Source organism: Cyanistes caeruleus, chromosome 8 (assembly GCF_971803275.1).
Source record: "Cyanistes caeruleus chromosome 8, bCyaCae1.hap1.1, whole genome shotgun sequence".
Lineage (NCBI taxonomy): Eukaryota > Metazoa > Chordata > Aves > Passeriformes > Paridae > Cyanistes > Cyanistes caeruleus.
Genome location: NC_141708.1, coordinates 25069899 through 25090788, shown reverse-complemented (window position 1 = coordinate 25090788; position 20890 = coordinate 25069899). Strand labels below are relative to the sequence as shown.

At 39.0% G+C, this 20890-nt stretch overlaps 1 long non-coding RNA gene across 1 annotated transcript; it reads right to left on the bottom strand.

Moving 5' to 3' along the window:
• Positions 1–220: 220 nt before the first annotated feature.
• LOC111931019 (uncharacterized) lies at positions 221–20822 on the bottom strand. Its single transcript, XR_015290211.1, has 5 exons — positions 20501–20822; positions 9013–9040; positions 8834–8923; positions 2209–2253; positions 221–1153 (listed from the first exon to the last, which is right to left on the bottom strand). It is a non-coding gene; the product is annotated as an uncharacterized LOC111931019 (long non-coding RNA).
• Positions 20823–20890: the final 68 nt, after the last annotated feature.

Here is a 20890-nt window from a genome sequence, read left to right as displayed (position 1 = left end):
TAAAACACAAGGCTAATTTACCTTCTGACTACCTTAATGGAGTTAATGAACCACAAACATCTTGATAAATATATAAATAAAATAGCCTGACATATATATATAAATATATAGCCTGAGGAGAGTAACTTGTTGATACAAGATACAATTTACCATATAAAATAAACAGCAAACACAGATTAATTTTATTTCTTTTTGAGAGAATTAAGTTTCATTCTCAGGTACTAACAGGCATGTATTTACTTTCTGCCACAGTTGCAACACCAAGGCTCCTCTAAAGCAATTAGCAAAATGACAAGAAAGCACTTACATTCACTTTACAAGCAGAGATGGCATTTATATTTATGTCATTCTCACACCTTCGAGCAGAGTATCCCAGCTTTTCAATTTTCTTGTCTCTCCACACTCTTTACAATTGTGTCGTGCTTCTCCCTCTTCAATGCAAGAAGTTTTGGTTTTGACACAGATTTACAGCCCTCGGCATTCAGAATACTTTCACAAACAATTTCTGTGCTGCTTAGACTCAAATTTCACACAATTTCCTTGTAAACAAGCCATCTTAGCTCATGGTGTTTAAGAGCTGCTAAGAAATCTTCATTCCTAAGCAGTAGTGTGCAACACCATGAGGTGATCCATTGTCATCCTGCTTCTGAGCCCACCACAGGCCTGGAGCATGAACAACATCTTCACAGGCAGAGGGTTTATTTGTTACACGTCATTTTGGACAAGGCATGTGTGTGCTCTGCTTATTTCCCTTCCCTAATTCTGCCTTTTCCCAGCTGGGTGGGCATCATTTTACTATTTTTTCACACACTCAAACCTTGTAGAAAGAAAACAACTCTAAATTAAGATTTCTACTTTCTATATTCTATTTTTTATCATGCTATGTCCACCACCCTCCTGTTGTGAGACCCTCTGATATATAAAGGCTACTGGGGAAGAAGAGGCATGGGTGTGCAGCATCCCATTTCTTTTCATATTTCTTTTTCATCTTTTTCATATATTTCTTTCATATTAACTATTCCTGTTTTTACACATCAGAGGACAAGGGAAAGAGCTGCTGCGCTTAGAAAGTGAATTGATTCTACAACCACAGACACTGCAGCAGCTGATTTTTATGCATCCAGATCCTTGGCTGGCAGGGTGAAACATGATGCTGTGGAATGATAAAAATACAGACAAAATAGCAATTTACTTCTGTTATAAAAGTTTAGTAAAGGATTTAATTTAAAAACCCATTCTTTTGTCTCTCTTCCCTGCTGTTCTGCTGGGAATTATATCATCAATTCAAACAAACAGTTTTTCTGTCATGTAAATTTCTGCTTGGAATGCAAATATTTATCAAAGTGAAGCATAAGGCTTCTCTGTGATACAAACTTCTGTTGTTGGCTTCTTTTTTGTGCCTCTTCTCTGTTTTTTTCTAATGGATACCTAACGGGAAAGGTGACAAAAGCCTTATTCTTATCTTCTTTATTCATCCCACTAGAGGTGCTTCTATTAATTTTTTGCATCTAAGAACTCATCTTGTCTTTACTGATCAAAAATTCAAAATTCAGTCAGCTGTATTGAATTATGAGCTGTATCCCAACCCACTTTGTGATGAGTTTGAGAAAGCACATTAATGTGCTAAAACCTAAGTCAAAGGGGATGCTCCCTTTTCAGATGGTTAATCAGGTTGCTTTCAACATAACAATACAACATTTACATCCTTGCAAAAACACGTAGCAAAATTCCATTTATAGCCATTATATCACTGGTGTTGATTAGTGGGAGCACAGCAGCTGCCCCAGTGTCTGCTCCACTCTTTCCTTCCCTTTTGGGTTTAGATCTCCCCAGTGTGGGGCCTTTGCTTTATCAGAGGGAAGTGATAAGACAGCACACTTTGAATCTGTGCAAAGTGCCCTTTGCTGCACAAGCACTCCCTGCCCCTGGATACAAGGGGATTAAAAAGATGTGTTGTTAAAATTACGGGGCTTGCCAAGACCAAAACAGAATTTTCATATATTTCAGTGAAAAACCTGTTTGTCTTAGTCAGAAGTTATCAATATATAGCCACTTCTGTTGGACAGAAAAGAGGAAATAAATTATAGCCTAAAATTTCAAGACCTACCTCTGTCTCTTGAAGGGAAAATTTAATCTGTAATTTAGACAAACCACTGAACAGAACAGTATCCTTCCTTGAAATTATTTTCACGTGCTTTAGTGCCTCACCTGCTTTTGATGTGACAACTGAGCTGAAAAGTGCTGACTATCCATCTAGAAAGCAATGGAAGAAACTTTAATTCTGCATATGTTACACAGAACAATTTGGAGAGGAGAACAAAACTGGGTGAGACATTTGAGACCATTTGGTATACTTGTAAGAGCAGACAAAAATATCTCAAGGAAATTCTTCATATAAAATTGTGCAACATGAATTCTGGCTACATTCACCAAACACTAATTAACTGGGCTCTAAAAATGCTGATATCAAGCACTTGGGTGAGGAACCAGAGAGAGGGAGAAAAGAGTATGGGAAACAGAAAGGAAGGGTAAGAAACATTGAAAGCCAAACCTTTTCCATAAATTCATAATTTTGGATTATTCCTTAAGATTTAATACAGCTAAAAATAGCCCAGAAAGCAATTCTGTCCTGCAGTACTACACAGCTCTTAGAACATAAAGGCATCCTGTCTTGAAAAGATGCCAGCCAGCATAAACCCCTGAAAAACCACGTAAAACCAAGTGTGAGCAGCACTGTGCCTTTCATCCATTCCTCTCATAAACACTCCCGTCTTCCAGGAGTATTGGCAAGACAGTTTCTGCAAGACATTGCACCTTGACCACATCAAGTGTTTTTAGAAATGCCTTACCATTGATATATACAGATTTAAATTTATTTCACATTATTATCTTGTGATATGGATGGTAATGAGAGATCTACACAGAGCATTAAGACTTGACACTGGAAATTCAGAAAGAAAAAAATGCTGTTCCATTTTCCAACCTCCCTCTTTCAGAGTTCTCATAAGGTAAAAATTTATACACAGCTGTTTTGGAACAAAAAAAATGTTGCAAAATTTGAATTTCATTTATTGTAATAATATAGAATATCAAAAGAAGTGTCATATGTGCACATATTTTCATTTTCCTTCCACCTCTGAAAAGTATCTCCAGAACAAAAAAGCATTATGCTTGTCCTTGGGAAACAAGAATAAAGGGTCAGTCATGAAACAAGTATAAGCCCTTATGGTTTCCTTGATTTCAGCATGCAGTACAGGGCTGAGTCAGGTGTCTGTAGGCAGGAGGGATTCCTCCCACCATGGGACAAATTTCTTTATCAAATAAAAACTTGAGGCTGAAGAAATGACCTTATCCATGAGAGAAATCCCATGGGACTGCCTGCTCTGGATTCCTTGGTGTGTTATTTACACACATCAGTACTAATCAAATATGCAGTCACAAATTTGTGAGGTTTTTATTGAGTGAAGTGGAAAATCAGAGAGTTCAGCAGCTTGAGGCAGAGTCAAGGCTTGGCATGATTGGAAAAGGTTGCCTAAGAAACCATCATGACCAGTTTTATGGAGACACTTGTGTGAAACTCTTTTTCCTCTGAGGCTTCTGTGACTCCCAGACCTCTTCATATCAGATATGGTCACAGAGAAAACATCTGAATTTCACTGCAGAGGTAATGCTTTGTGTAAATATACAATCACATCAAGGACAAGAAAACCCTTTTCCAGAATGACTAAACAATGCAGGTGCATGAAATATGTTGTCAAGGAAATACTGCATACCACAAACTACGAGAGCTGCACTGTATATTAGAAGTCAAAAAGAGTACATGATAAAACTTAGATTTCAGTGTGAAATTCTTGAATCTAAGTTAGATGTATACCCAGCTCCTCTCCCTTTCTTATCAGCCTCTACAGATCCTCTCCTTGCTCTGTCCCCTTTTTTCTGTCTTTGATTCAATTTGCAGAAGAATTCCACAGACTCATTTTAAACAATTACACTTCCTTTGTCAATGCTACTCATTTTTTTGGTAGCTTTCCAAGATGTTGTTTCCAAGCGTTCTAGTCATGTATTGGGGAGAACTGAAAGGAAAACAAGATAGAGGAGGAAAGAGGTTCTCTTTTAGATGTTTGGAGTGACAGACAAGGGCAGGTGAAGACAAAGCAAGGCTGAACAGGGAGCAGGGAAGAGCAGGGAGAAGGAATTCTCTTCCTGGGAAATATCTGGGAGTGGTGAAGAGGAGAGAGCCACACCAAAGCCAACCCAGCATGAACAAGGAGAGGTTTTCCCCATTTAATATTTTACAGTAATGCTTTGCTGCAGCACTGCTCTTACACAAACATGCTCATGTAATCCTATTTAGCTTGTGTACCCACAGGAGCCTGAAGCTCACAACAGTTTTCTGGAATTTTCTGCAGTTTCTCAGTGGCTTTAATCACCAAGCACATGCCTGAACTATTGTCCCTCCAGAACCAAACTGGTTTTGGGCTGGATCTGCTTGCTGCACTTCAGTCACTGCACCCTGGACCAGCCCTTAGAAACTCCCCTGTGCAGAGCATGAGGGACACATCAGGGCTCTCTGTCAACTCACACAGCTTTGCTCACAAGCTACTTCCTTGGACTAAGCCATGTCCTATGACTGTAACTAGATCTGTTGGAAGTCCTACAAATAGATCTGTTGAAATAGATCTGTCAAAAGTCCTACAAATGAAAGGAAAGTTTGGAGCTAATATCAAATCAAGTAATTTCATTGCCTTCCAAGTCCTTCAGCAACTGAAAGATAAGGAACCAGAGAGTGACACTTGCATGCACCAGTAACATAAAAAATAAACCAAAATAAAAACAAACTAGGGGACTTTCAGCTTTACCTTTTTGTTTTGGGGCTTTTTTTGTAGTTTTTGGGGTTGGGGGGGGGCAGGCTTGTTTGTTTGTTTTCTTTTTTAAACAGAAACTGTCAGGTTTTTTTTCAAATTCATGACTTATTAAAAGTTTAAGATTTCAACAAAGCCTTTCATGTGAGAAACTTCTCAGGACTCAGCTCCTGGGGGTGTGCACTGCAGTTTGCTGACTGCTTTCATGTTCCAAGTATTTCTCAATCTGGAACTCCAAGATTTCACTAAGTAACTTACAGGCTTTATTCTGGGAAAATTTGATCCTCTGAAGACATCTGGAAATACAAAATCTTCTCTGACTCAGAAATGTTGGTCCATTTATGATACCTCAGAATATTCTGAGAAAAATTTTCTTCATGTGAGCTCTCATACCATTTGAGCAGTTTAATTTCTGCCACAGAATCTATTAGTTCAGTAAAACTAATTACAAGCCTAAAATGAAAAATACCAGAGGCCTTAGAAGTCTTAAAATCCATGACATGAATTTATACTGAACTGAACAAAGCGTATAAGCTCTTCAAAATTTGGCTAGTTACTAGCACTATGGAAGACTTGCAAAACAAATATGTGGGAACAATTCTGAAAGTTTACTCCATGTTCCACACCACCAAGAAAACAAGAACACCTCCAGAATAACTACAATGTTGAAAAGGCTGAAAAAGAAAATAAATACCCCATTTAGAAATAAGTACCTACCAAAGAACTCACAGAATGAACTTGTTTAAAAGGATAGATTAACCTTGCTCAGTACTAAAAGTTTTGCAAAACCAGACCCCAAAGATATTTCTGATCTTGGGAAAGTCAGCAGTGTTTATTAAAAATGCTGTAATCTGGTATTGGCATAAAATGCATTGTTGGACTTGAAGTTGTTTTAAGGGAAATTCATCTCATGGCACAGAGTCCAGGCTTAAAGAATTACAGATTCTCACGGGAAGGTCTTTTATGAGACAAACAGCCATTTGAATTTTTTTTTTTTCCTGGCTGGAATACACACCCTCTGGTTTCCTTTGCTTTCCATTTCACATATGTGGCTTTGTTTGATTTGGTGTTACATATAATGCGAATTTCCCAGAGTTTGCTTCCTAATGTAGTCAAGAGCATCAGCCCAAGTAACAGAGAAGGCAGCTCACACACGCTCTACCACACTCTCAAAATCAAGCAAGAAAAAACACAACCCACAAAGTTGTGTGGTACATAACTTTGTTTTTAAGACACCCTGAGCTGCTCCTGCACCTGACAGTTTAATGGAAAGTTGTGGCAATCTGCTTGGCTCAGCTCTGCTATTCAGATTTTACCTGGCACCTTGTGAGTAGCTGACAGACCACGGAAGGCAGAGGTGCAGAGAGGACACTGTCCTCCCCAGAGCCACAGCCCGTGTGGGCACCTGTGTGCCCCTGACACATGTCCCAGCCCTGCCTGTGAGCAGCAAGCCCATGCTTTCATAAGAGGATCAAGTTTACTTCTGGGCTCATTTGGCAAGCCCTGAGAAAGCCCTGCTGTGTTTTGCAGAACCGCATGTTTTCATGCTCCACGTTAAGAGAAACGATCTAGAAAGTGGCGCTAACCACAGACCTTTAGAAAGGTTCAGAAGCTGCCAGTCCATTGCACAGAGTCACTGCCATGCAAGGAGCAGTGCACAGCTCCCTCCTGCTCAGTGCAGCTCATCCCAGGCACAGCCAGAGAAAGGCGGCTGATCCTCACGGACCACGCTGCACACTGGAGTTTATGCCCATGAGGAAAACATGAGCAAAAGCACACATAGCTGTGGCTTTTCCATCAGAATATTATCTGTTTATTTGCTATGGAGAAACTTAAGGGATGAAGTAAGTTCAGTTTTGAAACAGAAAAAAGGAATGTCAAGACATAAATTAAAATCTGTATTACTGTCAATTACCCACCAGGAGAAAAATCCCTGAGGCTTCCCTTTGGTATTAATGTAACTATTAAAATATTCATTGTTCTTTTCATATACAGCATGTTTTCTTTTGTACTTTTCTTCAAAAGAGTCACTGAGATAATTACTTAATTACATAAGCAAGAACTTTAAATTCATAAGGGCTCTATTCTTGCAGTGTTAATGCGAGAGATAATCTCTACTCTTTTGTCATAATATGTCAGTATTTACTTATAAGCAGCTATTTTTAATCAATTAATCAAGTTATTTTAATCTGTCACATCATTGGCTTACACTGGTTAATAAAATTCCCCATCACAGATCAAGTAGTCACAGAGCTCAAGTGAGGAATCACAGCAACAAAACTTAATCCTTCTATATAGTCAGCAAAGCTAGAAATGTTATTAATGTAATCATAAGCAGAAAGTAAAATTTCCAGAAATGACTGCATTATAGTCACTCACTTGAAGAAATTCCATTTATTCAAACAGGCTCAAAAAAAATGGCTGTAATCTTAAATGGGAAAAAATTTACATTTTCACCAGTAAAGCAGTTTTCAAAAAAATTAAATCTTAACATTGCTAAAATTTTGAACATTTACCAGATAAAGGACTTTTCCTAATACTTATTCATGTAAGACCAATCCAATTAAATTTTTAAATAAAATCCAATTTACCACTATGTGATTGATTGGGTGTATGAAGTGTTTCAAAAGATGCACAGCAGGATGGCATAAAATGTGCCCATCTTTACTGCAACATTTAGCACAATAAAAACAAGTCTGCTTTCCCCTCCATATCTATCCCAAGTAATGGTTGTCTCAATCCAAACAGCACACTGCAAACACCTCTGTCCCCCAGTGAGGTTCATCAGTATGCACCAGATTATTGCCCTGTAAATCCAGCAAGCACAGAATGCATCACCAAACTGCAAGCCTCGTAATTGGATGTCTACTTAGAGGAGATTTGCTTCGTCCTAATATATCCTGGTAATGGGACAGAGAAAAGTCAAATAAAGGCAGGTTAGATCTTTGAATTGGGTAATAAGGTCCCTGGTTTTTACAGGCACACTCTAGGAGCTGTCTTCATGGACAGACACTGTGGCTGGATGGCAAAGATGCTACAATTACCAGTTGCAAAACATCTAAACTGAAAAGAGGGCCCTTTTACACCTGTGCAGAATCTTGGTGGCTACCAACACAACCAGGTCACCCCGATGGGCTCTTCCATCTCGCACCCTCAGTACAGGTTGTACTCAGCATAATTTACTTCTTAATTGCAGTTTGATTGCTACAGCACCAAGCCAGTACAGCTAGCACCAGGTTGCTGTTCCTGCCCTCAGAATGCTAACTGATGAGATGCAGACATTTCACTAACCAGCTTCAGTAACACCGTTAGAGATCCTTATTTTCATATTTTATATATCTTGCTTTACTTAAAGTTGTACATGTGAGATAAAGGTAACTGCAAGGCAATAGCAGCTTCTTTTAAAGTGGGAGTGGTGATAAGGAAAAGCAAGTTCCTAGGAAAAACTAGAGTGCCCAGAGCAAAGCTAACAGGTGCTAGGAAGGAATGACAAGAAAACTCTTAAGTTTTATAATTTTATATTATTTTTGAGGTGTCTAATGATACCTGTGGGAGATGTTTTTGGTCATGCTCTCAGATCAAAAACATCTTTTTTAAAGCTGATCCCTTTATCCCAAGGTAACAGGAACACTTTGAGAGAAGAGAGGGGGGAAAGGAAAAAAGCAAACCCTGAAGTGTTGTAACTCTGGCAAATATTCCACTGCCTAAAATAATACACACTTAATTTGTTGTCAACAAAAAGAGCACTATCTTCCCAAATCTCACTTTTTTTTTTTTTTTTTTAGGGTGAGCTATTTATTGGGCAATAAGAAAAAAGTGCAAACCAGACAGACATGGAATGACATATGAGCATTTAGATAAATGAAGTAGTAGAGGAGATTTAGTGGTGGAACTCACTGGCAACAAAAGACTGCAAATAAAAATAAAATAAAATAAAAAAAATCAGGGGAAAATATTTAAATGGACCTTACTTGCAAAATCAGGCCTTGAGCCATGGATCCCTATCCACGGGAACACAGGCAGTGCTGGAATGCTGTCTTGCACAGAGGTGTTCTTCAAAACTGTTGTGTAAAAGCAGCCCTTTTCAGGTCTTCCACCCTTACTTCCAGAGGTGGCAGTGCAAACAGCATTTCCCAGTGACACTACTGACCTGGCAGCAAAGTCACCAAATTGCTTCCCTGTACAGACAAGAAGGGAAGAAAGACAAAATGTAGATGTGGACAGGCTTAAAAAATTGGCAAGTGAGGATGAATGGATTAGACAATAACAGAATATGTTCTCTGCTCCATTAAAGCACACCAATCCACAGATGATTATTTCAAGCTGAAATATTCAAATAGCAGTTGGAAGCCATGGTAATATCTTGACTTTAGTATCAGATACTGATTAAATTTCAGTAATATTGCACTATTTAGAAATACTGCAAGATCTAACAATCAAAAGAGACAATGCTTCAATTCTTCTCACCCTAGCAGTCCAAGGGCAACTGATTTTATCATGGGAGGGAGGAATGTGACTATATGCCCTGAGGGAATGGTCCAAAATAGCACAGAATATTTCTTTCAGAATCACATGAGCTGGAGAGGAACAGAAGTTAGGATATTTTAGCTTAAATGGATAACTGCAAATTAGTGAACTGAATTTAATGTAGTTTAATGTGCTGTTTGGGCTCCGAAGATAAAGCCACCGCAGACTGGTGCAGCTTTCTATGTATTCTGTACTTCTGATCTCCCCAGGATAGAAGTCAGACACAAGCATTCCTATGTGTTGATTTTGCTTATTCAAACAGTGGCTCAATATTGGAGCAGAATGCCAAATTGGATTATAATTTCTTTCAGTATCAATGGCAGCTTCTGAAAACCAAATTACTGTTCTAACTCTCTAACAGAGCTGCCCTTAGTGTGTGCCTTGCTGCTGCAATGGTACATTCTGCTGGCAACAAACTGCCACATCATTACTAAGCATGTAATTTGAAGCCATTACAGTTCATCAAGCATTGTATTGAAACATTATTAACACCTGAACGGGTAAATCGTTATCACCAAGGCCTCTCTAGTTCACCTAACTCAAGGTCTGCTTATGCAGGGCTGGCAGTCACACATTTCATTTTAATGACCATTTAGGGTGGATAATAACAATAGACTGAGGGGACAAGCACACCAGCTGAATTTGCAGGTATTCAGGAGGATTCTCCTTTTTCCAGGACTCATCTTTTCACTCAAAATGCTTGTACCCAATGATAAGAAAAACATTCTATCTTTCATCAGTCCTTAGAGAAAATCCTTTTTTGAGTGCTCATGGAAAGCCTTAAAAATCGTGTTCTCCTTTTAAGAGTAAGGCTTCTGCTGTGTACTCTATTTTAAAACACTGCATTCTTGAAAATGTTTGCTTCTTGTTACAATATTCCAGATTCAGTGAACTACCAGGCCTCATCCTTTTATACCACAGAGCTGCTCAGAAGGAGACATAAAGCAGTGAAAATCTGGTACATAAAGTGTTCTATTTGTAACTGATGGGATGTTATTTAATTACTAGAAATATAAGAGAATTATGATTAAATTAGAATATTCTTCAGGGTGGGAATACCATATCATAGGGGAGATCATGTTTTACATCACAATAAATCAGGATGTATTCTGTCATTTTGAATTAAAATTGATAGGCTTTTTATTAACTCCTGTATCTCATAGCTCCAAGAGTTATTGCTGGTGTATCAATCTAGAAGTTTTATTAAAGGTGAAAGTGTGTGAATATTATAAATCTCATTTTTATTTCCAAAACATAATTAACTCGTTCCCCTGCTAAAAAATTAATTGGAGAACTACATGTAGAGAAAAGAGATTATACTGATGAAAAACAGAGTCTTCCTTTATATCCTATCAATGTACACAGTGGCTCTGTTGCTGACTGAAATGTATTGAAACAAACTCCTCTCTAAATTATTTTTACGAAGTTCCTTTAAAAATTTTTAGTATTTTAAGGGAAGTGGAGAGAAAGCCCTCCATAGATGAGGCACAACTTCCTCCTTGCAAAATTGTGAAGGGCAAGATAAGCCACTATTACTCCATGTCTGACTTCACTATTCCAATTCTTTTCTGTCTCCTGAGCGATCACAGTCCTGATCTACTGATCAGGAAGGGGTTTAGTGCACAATTATTTGCTTTGGCCTACATCTTTGGGCACAATGTCTCCATTCTCACATTAATGTACGTTAGGATTTCACTGCAGAAGAGAGAATAGAAAAAACATGGAGCAATCTAGATGGTTAATGACTTCTCCTTAATATGCAGGCTATGAATCTCTAGTGGCAAACACTGATAATTCATTTAGGAGAAGTGTGACAAGACGTAGGATGATTTAAGTCCAGTACAACAATACAAATTGTCCTTGCTGTTAATCATCCAGCATCTTAATTCCTTACCCATCCTCACACCGGTATTTCAGCAGCTCAGTGAGATTGGCTGCAGGCAACCAGCATTTGCAGTCATCCCAAATATCCTTCCCACTGCTACAAATCTGTCTAAACACCCTCAGCAAGAGATGTGCCTCCTCTTATTAAAATATTTCAGTATTTCATTGATCTGATGTTTTAGATTGTGAGTAACAAAACCATGACAGACCAGAATACCACAAAAGCAAACTCCACAACAGGTTTTTCTGCCTAGTCTTTCAAGGAAAGTGCTCACAGCAAATCTAGCTTTCAACACCACTGACCATCTTTCATTTGAAGTGTTAACTGAACAGACTTTTAAAAAATGAACACAGATTATCACTAATATCAAAAGACCCTCCAAGTATAATTACAACTGCTATAGGTGTAAAACCAGCCTGCCACTCTAAATTCAGACCAGACTTCCTCCTTTTCACGGGAACTTCACTTAGTACAAAACAATAACCAGACACATCTGTTTTGAAAAAACACTTTGAGTCTCTGCAAGGAGCAAAGAAAATGCAGCACTTTCTGAAAACTTAGTATTTTAATACATTCTTTTCTATGACATGTGAGGTGAAAGAAATCACATTCACCAAACACCTTTTAAATCCTTGCCCTTGAACTTACGAAGTCTCAGTACCATGAAAATTCTCCCACAGTCACAATCCAAACTAAAATTCTGGTAGTGCAAGGGATGTTTAGGGCCTGCTAGACCTTCTCTACTGCAGTGATGAAGCTACTGCCTTTGTCAGTTTGCTGTGGTGAAATTTGGTTCAATTTCTAATGAAGGTCATTGTCTACTGGCAGGACTTTACACAGCAATGTGCATGGGACTTCCCCCAAGATGGGCACAGCATCCTACTGAAAAATCAAAGCTCAGACCTGCTGGATTGAGATCTTCCATCTCAAATCTCAGCACATAAACAATTTCATGCAGGAATGCATGCAATTGAATATTGCTCCTGAATAAATACATATTATTTGACTTCCAGTACTACAAACCTTATATCTTTTATGAAGTAGAAAGTTATAAAAAGAGACATCTCTCATGTCTAAGCAAAGAGGAATTACTCAAAGATTGGCATAGTATATTGATAGGATTATTTTCTCCTGAGATTTTTTTTTGAAATTCATCTGGCCTACAGCACAGTGCCTTCAAAGTTCTCCACTTCTTTTTAGAACATCATCCATTCTAAAGCATGTTTGCCCTGTAACCTGATATGTGCCCTCAAGCTAAGGAGTCAGAAAGTATTTCATCTAAAATATTCTTCTCAGTCACTTTTTCCTGCCAAATTGCACAATGTCTGGCTTTAGCATGACTCACATACCCAGCACTCTGCAGTCTGGGTTGTACTGTTGCTGCTAAGACAATTACAGAGCTGCAATATTTTGGATGGAACCGTGCTAAGGTCAGGAAAGCAAACTTCTCTAGTGTTACCCACTAGAAAACACTTGTAAATAGCCCAAAGATTTTTCTAACACAGTAGATGAGAAAGGAAAGCATTTTCCTGCTCCAAGCATCACCTCTCAATATTGCAAAACAATTTGCTTTTTCTCAGACTCCACTATAGTATAGGAAATTGGACAAGTCGGGGAGATTAGGACATTAGAAATCTGAATAGAAAGATTTGTGTAATGTTAAATACTGATTTAAATGGCATAATTTAAACAGCCTAGTCAAAAAGAAGCTAAAAGAGATCAATCAACTGGATAGCAAAAACTTATTAATCAACTATTGTTATTAAACCAATGGTGGATCACAAAAGGCTTTGGCATCTATGATTGTTTTTTTGTTCCTCCCCCATCCCATGGCAGGAAAACAGCTTATCTCAGTGGCATGACATTAATTCCTCTGGTTCAATTTAGGCTTCACTATGTCTGTCCAAACACTGGTTCTGCAGCACCTTTTGAATGGTTTTCAAATTCCCTGCTCTGGTTTAATAGGACTCATTAATTCCCACTGGTTTGATAGAACTCATCATCATCAGAGACCATAGAAACTCTTCTGATAACTGCTGCACTGAAAGAAATGGGACAAGTTTTGAAGTTACAGAGGAATGGTGGAAGAGGAGCTGAAAGTGACAATGGGTTTGGCCTTGTCCCTTGTGGCCAACACATTTATACAGCAATTGGGAGTAGCCTGGCTGCATGAGTGTTGGTTTTTGAGTTATGGGGAGGGTTCAAGGGCTTTTTCCAAAACATTCCCTCATGTCAACCTGAAAGAAAATTTAATTATATATTGAAGGACAAGCAATATCATCTGTTTAGTTTCCCTGAACTACCATCCTATATATTTGCAAGTAATAAAGAGATTTATAGCTTCTTAATTTGGAGAATTTAGGATGGAGGAGATCTAATCTCTGCACACAGAAATAAGGGAGAGTGTTTGGACATATGTCATCTGAGGACCAAAACTTCTCTGAAAATTCTCAGTCTGAGATACTGCTACCCTCAGATTCCACACATAAAACCAGAGAGCCACAACTGGCTTACATAAAGATGATGAAGGCAATAATCATTAATAAATAAATGACAATGCACCAATAAATCTGAATATAAAATGAAAATAAATACGAAAACTTAGACTAGCATGTTTTGTTAGAAAGGTAGGGATATCTAAGAAATACTTCAGAGCTAAATTGCAAAGTCATTATTTACAAGAAAGGCAACGAATTCTCTTTTTCCATCCAATGCCTAAACCAAGAAAACCCAGTCTCACTAGGGCATATCCTCAGCTGCAGTAAGTTAAAACAGCTAGGGGGGCATAGACAAGGATTCAAAATAATTTAAATTTTTTCCCCACTGAGAATTCTGAATCCTCAAAACTCTGTACCCATTACTAAAAGGCTTCCCACCAGCGCTCTCTGGAGCATGCCTAGCACGAACATTTAATTCCTAAAGTTCCTTCAGCCCATTCTGCAAAGGAAGCAGGAGCATGAGGGGCTCTCTTGAGTCCTGAGGTCTCTGAAAGAGCTTTCAGTCAACCAAGGAAGCAAAACTGGTCTAAGTGAATGCCAAGAGCACCCTGATGGGGCTGATAGAGCATAAAGGATCCCTCCCTGACTGGGAAAGAAGAACATCTGCACAAAGAGCATCTAAATCCAGGCAAACACGACTTAACATTTTGAGGCCAAAGCACTGAGGTCTGCAGACAGCCAAGAGGAGCTGCTGAGGGCCACAGAGAAAGCTGTAGATGCACACACCTGCAAGCCTCCTCTGCCTCTGGAGCAGAGGAACTTTCCACCAAGCCCTCCTCTCAGGGCTTAGTGGAAAAGGACACTGCTTCCGAATAAGCAGCAACTCCTCCTCTTCTTAATTGCTGACATTTGTTAGCATGGTTACAAGAGTTATATTTGACCAGAGGGTTTTAAATCGCTACGATTTTTCATTTGAAAAATAGCGCAGTAATGCTTCCCAAGAGCTGCGAAAAATAGAGCTCAAATTTTAAGGGAAAGTCAACTTCATGGATTTCTTGAGTATTTCCCTCACACAACAATTACAGCAAAGCAGAAAGCTGCTTGCGTCTTTAAGCAAACTGCTGTGGGGGAGGAAGGGGAGAGGAAATCATGTAAACACTCTTTAAATGTTAATTCCAGAGTTTAATTGTAGCTCACTGCAAGCCTATTAAACCCTGACTAAGTGCACCTGACAGACTGACAACAGCATAATGCTAATGCTTGCCAGTGAAGAGCAGTAATTAGCTTCTTTAAAGGGGTGAGATTTGGGGGAAACTGCTCACAGAACAAAAGAAAACGGGGGGAGGGAGAAGGGAAGGAACGAGTTGTTCTTCCCCCGTTACACCTTTCTGTGTCTTATGTAAATCCCTGCAGAACTCGGGCTCCTCTCAGAACTGTGCTCTGAAAGCTTCTGAAATGGCAAAAAGATCTCCAAACTGCTAGGCACAAGACGAGGGCTGTTTAGTTTCTATATAATAATGATTTTTTGCATGGACTGTGTGAACAAGCTAAGGTAACAGTGAAAGTGATGTTAAAAAAAGGCTCAGAAAGAGGGTGACTAGCTACTGTGACATTTCTGCCAACTCCAGAGCTCTGGAAACTTACTTTTAATCTTCTACAGGGTAGTCTTTCTTTCTTGCTAGCTCTCTTGCCTAAATATCAACAGACAGAACTCCTTCAGCAGAATGGGCTCACGTCAATCAATTAACATCTCATTGTAAGTCATCTCCTTTCTCTGAGTAGTTATTGGACATCCAACTTAAAAGCCAGTAACTGTGCTTTACAGTACAAGCTGATTTGTTTAATTCTAACCAAAGATCAGAGCCTTTCTCCAAGAAAAGGCTCCAAAGGATTAGAGTATCCAAAAATTTAGAGGGTTAAGTATAGCTTTTCAAAACTATACAGAAGTATTTATCTCTTGTTACCTGTACATTGCATCCAGCTTACTGTAACATTGAAAACATGGCAAATTCTAGAAAGAGCCTGAGCTAATCTTGCTAAATTGTACATTTTATTAAAACATTTCACTCTGTGTTTTTATTTCAAAACATGAATGGAGAATTTCATATTAGATGTATGTTATTTCTTTCAGACTGGCCATTGCAGCCTCCTTCTTATTGAATACATTCTCAGGATGTTAAATAACTAACAAAAAGTCCTATAAAAATTCACACCACTTCCAAGAGTCCAAACACAAGAAGTATTCCTGGCCCTGAGACAGTTTAAGGCCACAACAATTCTTTCTCAAATCAGTATGTGAATGGTCTAATAAAGGCGTCGTCCTATTTTGACAAAAAGCTGTGACAGAAATCTATGACAGTGAGGAAACTCCAAAAAGTCAACAAGCTGAGACCAATGAGAACACAACTAATCTTCCATTTACAGCAAACATTTCATTAAGACCCAGGAGCACATTTATGAAAAGCAGTTCCAGTATCTTAAACCACAGTAGCCTGATTCCCCACTGCAGGAACATTTCTGTGCATTTGCTTCCTTAATTACCTTAGTGGAATAAACTTAAACCATATTTAAACTAAAGAAATTAGACCTCATGAACATTCCTGCTTTTATTAACCTTTCTCTGAATTCTTACACATATTAAAGCAAACTGCCAACAAAACTTGAGTATCTCAAGCTACCTCTCTTCTAGACCATTGTCTTTTCCCTGGCACTGAGGTTCAGAAGCAGAATGAAAGCAATTAGCTTGCATTTCCTTGGAAGAGTATTTTGTGCACCTGGTGGGAGACCTGTCTCTTAAATGGCTGCCCCAGGAAAGGGGGCAAGTCCAAGAATTAAAGAGCCTCAGTGGCAATAAGTGCACAAGCTGTTCCATTGGCTCCGTGCTTGCTCTTTGTCAGATACAGCCTTGCAAAAGAGCAGAAGGCAGCAGAACCCTAAGAGGTTAAAAATAGTAAGGAAATAAAGATCTAGATTGCATTCTACAAGAGGGGATACTGAAAGCTCGTGAAGAAGGTTTTCTGTTTGGTTTTTTTTTTCAATATCCCACTCCCTGCTCCAATTTTTTCAATTCACTGTAGGATACAAATGCTGCACTGGAGAATCAGTTTCTTAATTTGAGAATTCTTATACCAGTGGATAACACATTTGTAGTTTGCTATGAGATGTGCTGAACACTGGAAGACACTGAGATTTGGTGGATCCATATGCCTCTCTCTCTCTGATTGGAGGTAAAGCACATCTGTAAGCAGGAATCAGAGGACTTTTGTTGTTGTAAGGGAATTTCCTCTAAAACAGCTCCTTTTACTGTTGGACTAATTTTGTGTCTTTAATGAAACACTAAAAATTGGAAACTTTTGTTCCCAGCTGCCTCTGTCCCTGAATCTGTATCTCTTCCACCACCTCAGATAGCTTGCAGGGGGCTGTGGTAATTCATTTGATCATGCCAGCATCCTCGCTGTGTTACCATGTGTCCATGGCAGAGCGGCCACTTTGCAGGCCTGGGGTTTCTCTCTGTTATCACTTGAGCCACGTGGCAAATTGGCAGAAAGAGTCTTTTACTCAGAGACATTTAGCCTTAGGAGAATCTCTCAGTGTCAGGTGTTCTTTGGCATTGGTCACCTTCCTAACAAAAGTGTGTTTAGCTGTCCTGGGGAACTGACAGGCTCCCTAGAAACAGGTAGAGGAATTTCAAGTGGGATGGGAAGGCTGCACACTGCTCCTTTTGTCCCTTGCTATTATTCCTAGGCATGATTGCCATATTCCTCTCCAGATAGCAGTGTTCAGTGCTCCATCCAAAGAGCCAGCAACCAGCTTCTATTTGTCACAGCTAGAGGCTCTGATCAGCAGGGGCACCTGATAGATCCAAATGGGATCTCTGCAGTAAATCACAGCTCACTGCACTAGACACAGCCATCCTGCCAGATTTGTGAACATAACTCCTGATCAAGTCAGCTGACTTTCACCCACCATGTGCTGTACTCTCACTCAAAGCACCAAGCTGAGAAGTCTCACAATCTCTCATTTTCTGTTTTATTTTCCCGTGACACCTGGGAGGACAGCCAGAGAAATCTAGCCAAATTACTAGAACTGTACAGGAATAGCACTGAGGAGTACTGCAGTTCTCCAAAACATGTCTAAGGACAACATGTTACAGTTTTCTGAGCATGAAGAACTTAGGAAGCTTTGTCTTTTCTCTTCCTCTTGAAGAACTTTCCCATTTCCTTTTAAATAACATCACCCTTTTAAATAAGCTGTGACTTCTAGCCTTAGTATTGTTATGAGACAAATCTCTTGCCAGGTTTTCCTATGTACACCACATATTTATTCAACTTTGTGCTTTAGAGACCAAGAAAGAATGCCATTAACAAGAAAAAATGCACCAATCTGAAAATGAAGGCTATTATCCTTTTTAAGTATGAGATTTGATTTCTGATATCACAAAGTGTGATATCCTCTGGGGACAACAGACAAGGTGGTTGATGAGAACATAGTCAGTTTAGGGAAAAATGTCTTCTAGAAATTTTTTAATGAGCTCTGCCTTTTTAAAAATATCTTTATAATGCTCTGTTGCAATTTGCAGACAATACTAAATCAGAAAGAGTTGTGAATATCAGTCAGAGCTGAGAAATGCTGGTGACAGAGCCAGAGGCACTAGTGGGCAGAAAATGACAGCATGAGTTTCAATTTATAAAAGTGCTCATAAAAAACACCTAGGGGACATAGAAATCAACGTGTGGCTGGCTATTCACTGAGTAGAAGAAATCTAGAAAATACAACAAAAGAGAAGTGTGGGTGATAGAAACTCCCACATTGCAGAAATACCAAGAAACAACACAGGATTAGTGCAGTTGCAGACTAAAATCCATGAGGACAATGCATTGCAGAAATTATAATTGTCTGACCTTTGGCTGGTTTTTGGCATGAACACACTACAAAGAATTAATTCAGTGCAGGAAATAATGTTAGCTGTAAGACTGACAAATTGCAGTGTGTTAAGAAAAGACCAGCAGAACAGATTAGAGCATGGAAGAAATGATTTATGATGGAAAATTTATATAATTAAATATTTATCAACCTGGGCAGCTGAAAATGGAGGCAGGATGGGAGGACATAACAGTCTGAAAGGGTATTAACAATGAAAAGAGAAGATGAGTTACACACTCCCATGTCTGCAGTATGCTGGCATGTGGGATTGGGCTCTAGTATGTTTTAAATGCTGAGCTGTTACTTAGTGAGGCAAAGAATCCCTCATTCCTTGAGCTCCCACCATTTTTTCCCCCCATCTTATTCCTCAAACATCAAACACATTCTGTCCCTAGTTATTTTACTCTCCCTCAACTCCTTTGCTCCCCAGTTCCCCAAGCCTGACACCATCTCTATGGTCTGGGATAGAGGGTTAGACCCTTCCCACTCAAATTTTGTTCTGTTGAAACTGCAAAGCAAACTTCTGTAACTTCAGTCTTGTCCAGATGGGATAAATCTCTCCATAACCAAACACAAGAAGGACATGAACATTTTCCTGTCTCCAAAAGATGACCCAGCAGAGCCCACCTGTAGATGGGGGAAGGCAGCTGTGCCCAGTGTCAGGTGAGAGCCCTGTGACAGGATGATTTACAGCAGATTATTCAGTGTTGTGCACACAAACTATTGGCCCCAGCAGGCAGTGCAAATATGACACAACTACATACTTCTACCTCCTCTGTTAAACCTTTAACCAACTGATGGAAAAACTAGGAAAGTTAACCATGCCATGAAACCTTCACCAGGTACATCATTAAATGTACCAAGGCTGCTCGACTTGGATGTTTCTGATAGTACACTCCAATATTTCAAATTTTCAATCATTCTTACACTTAGTACTTTTGTGTTGTAATTCAGATGTATGTTCTCAAGGTATGAGATATATGGCAATAACTTTCTAGGCTTCAGCTGAGAATCCCCTGCATTTACACATAGGTGTCCTAAAAGAATTAGGTTTATTGAAGAATCTATCCAGGCCTGATAATATTTGCTCAAGATTTACAAAAATTTCTGGGAAACTTATATTCAGTATCTGAGAAAACTGATGAGTGATGATGCTATCTTGAGAAGGAGATTTCTTTTATATATAAGAATTACAAAAATCCTTGCACTACCCCAAGAATTCTTATAATGTTTACAATTGCAAGTAACAAGGCTTCTAATAATGTATAAAGTACTTTTGATTGTCTTGCTCACTATATATAGGATAAATAATGCCCTAGATTGTCATTTCCATTTTTCAAAGGCTCCCCACAGACATATTCCTTGGCCATCTGTTCTCTGGACCTGCAGTAAATGGATGTTTGCATTTCAGCCCCACCTGCTGGGATGGACAGCTACCCCTGGCTCCATGGCACTGTACTTGCCTCCCAAGAAGGGCTTTTCCCAGGGAATTAATGACTGGGAACTGTCACACAAAGCTATAAAATTATGAATACCAAGAAAGCAAGTGGGAAATTAGTATTTACTACTTCCCATCATACATGACACACAGGCAAATCAGTGTTATTGTGAGGCAGCTTGCTAAAACAAGCTAAGGAATGTACAAAACATGAACGCTTTGAAGCTCCTTATTCAGATAGCACCATGACCCAAAACACACAGTGATCAAAAATGGAAAGAGAATAACTAATGGAGATCACATTCAACAACATCCATAAAAAATTATTCATGTGCAGCTTCTGAGTTGAGATATCCCAAAAGTACTTCCCAGGAGCAAGAAAAAATATCCCAAAGACAGGTTTTCATAGACATGTAATGTTTCTTACCTTCATGGGTTGCTGAACAAGGAGAACTTGTTATCAAACCCAGGATCCCAGCAATTATGTTTTGTTTTCAAAATTCCATACTTCAGAATGAAGTACTTTAACTATCACTCCATCACCTCTCTAAAAAGCCCTCCTCTATCCTAGGGGTTAAAGTGCTCTACTGTACAATTACAGAATCACCAAACAGAACCACTGTATTTAGCCTATTTTTTAACAATTTTACTGATAGTATTTGACTGATTTACTCTCTTTTCAAGCATAACACCAAGGAGCTCTCTCTTAGTCACACAAGCCACATTAATTACAATGTCTTCACCTGGATTCACAGCTGAATACAATCCAGAACTACATCACTATTCCCATACCTTCTCTACCTCTTGTTTCTCAGAT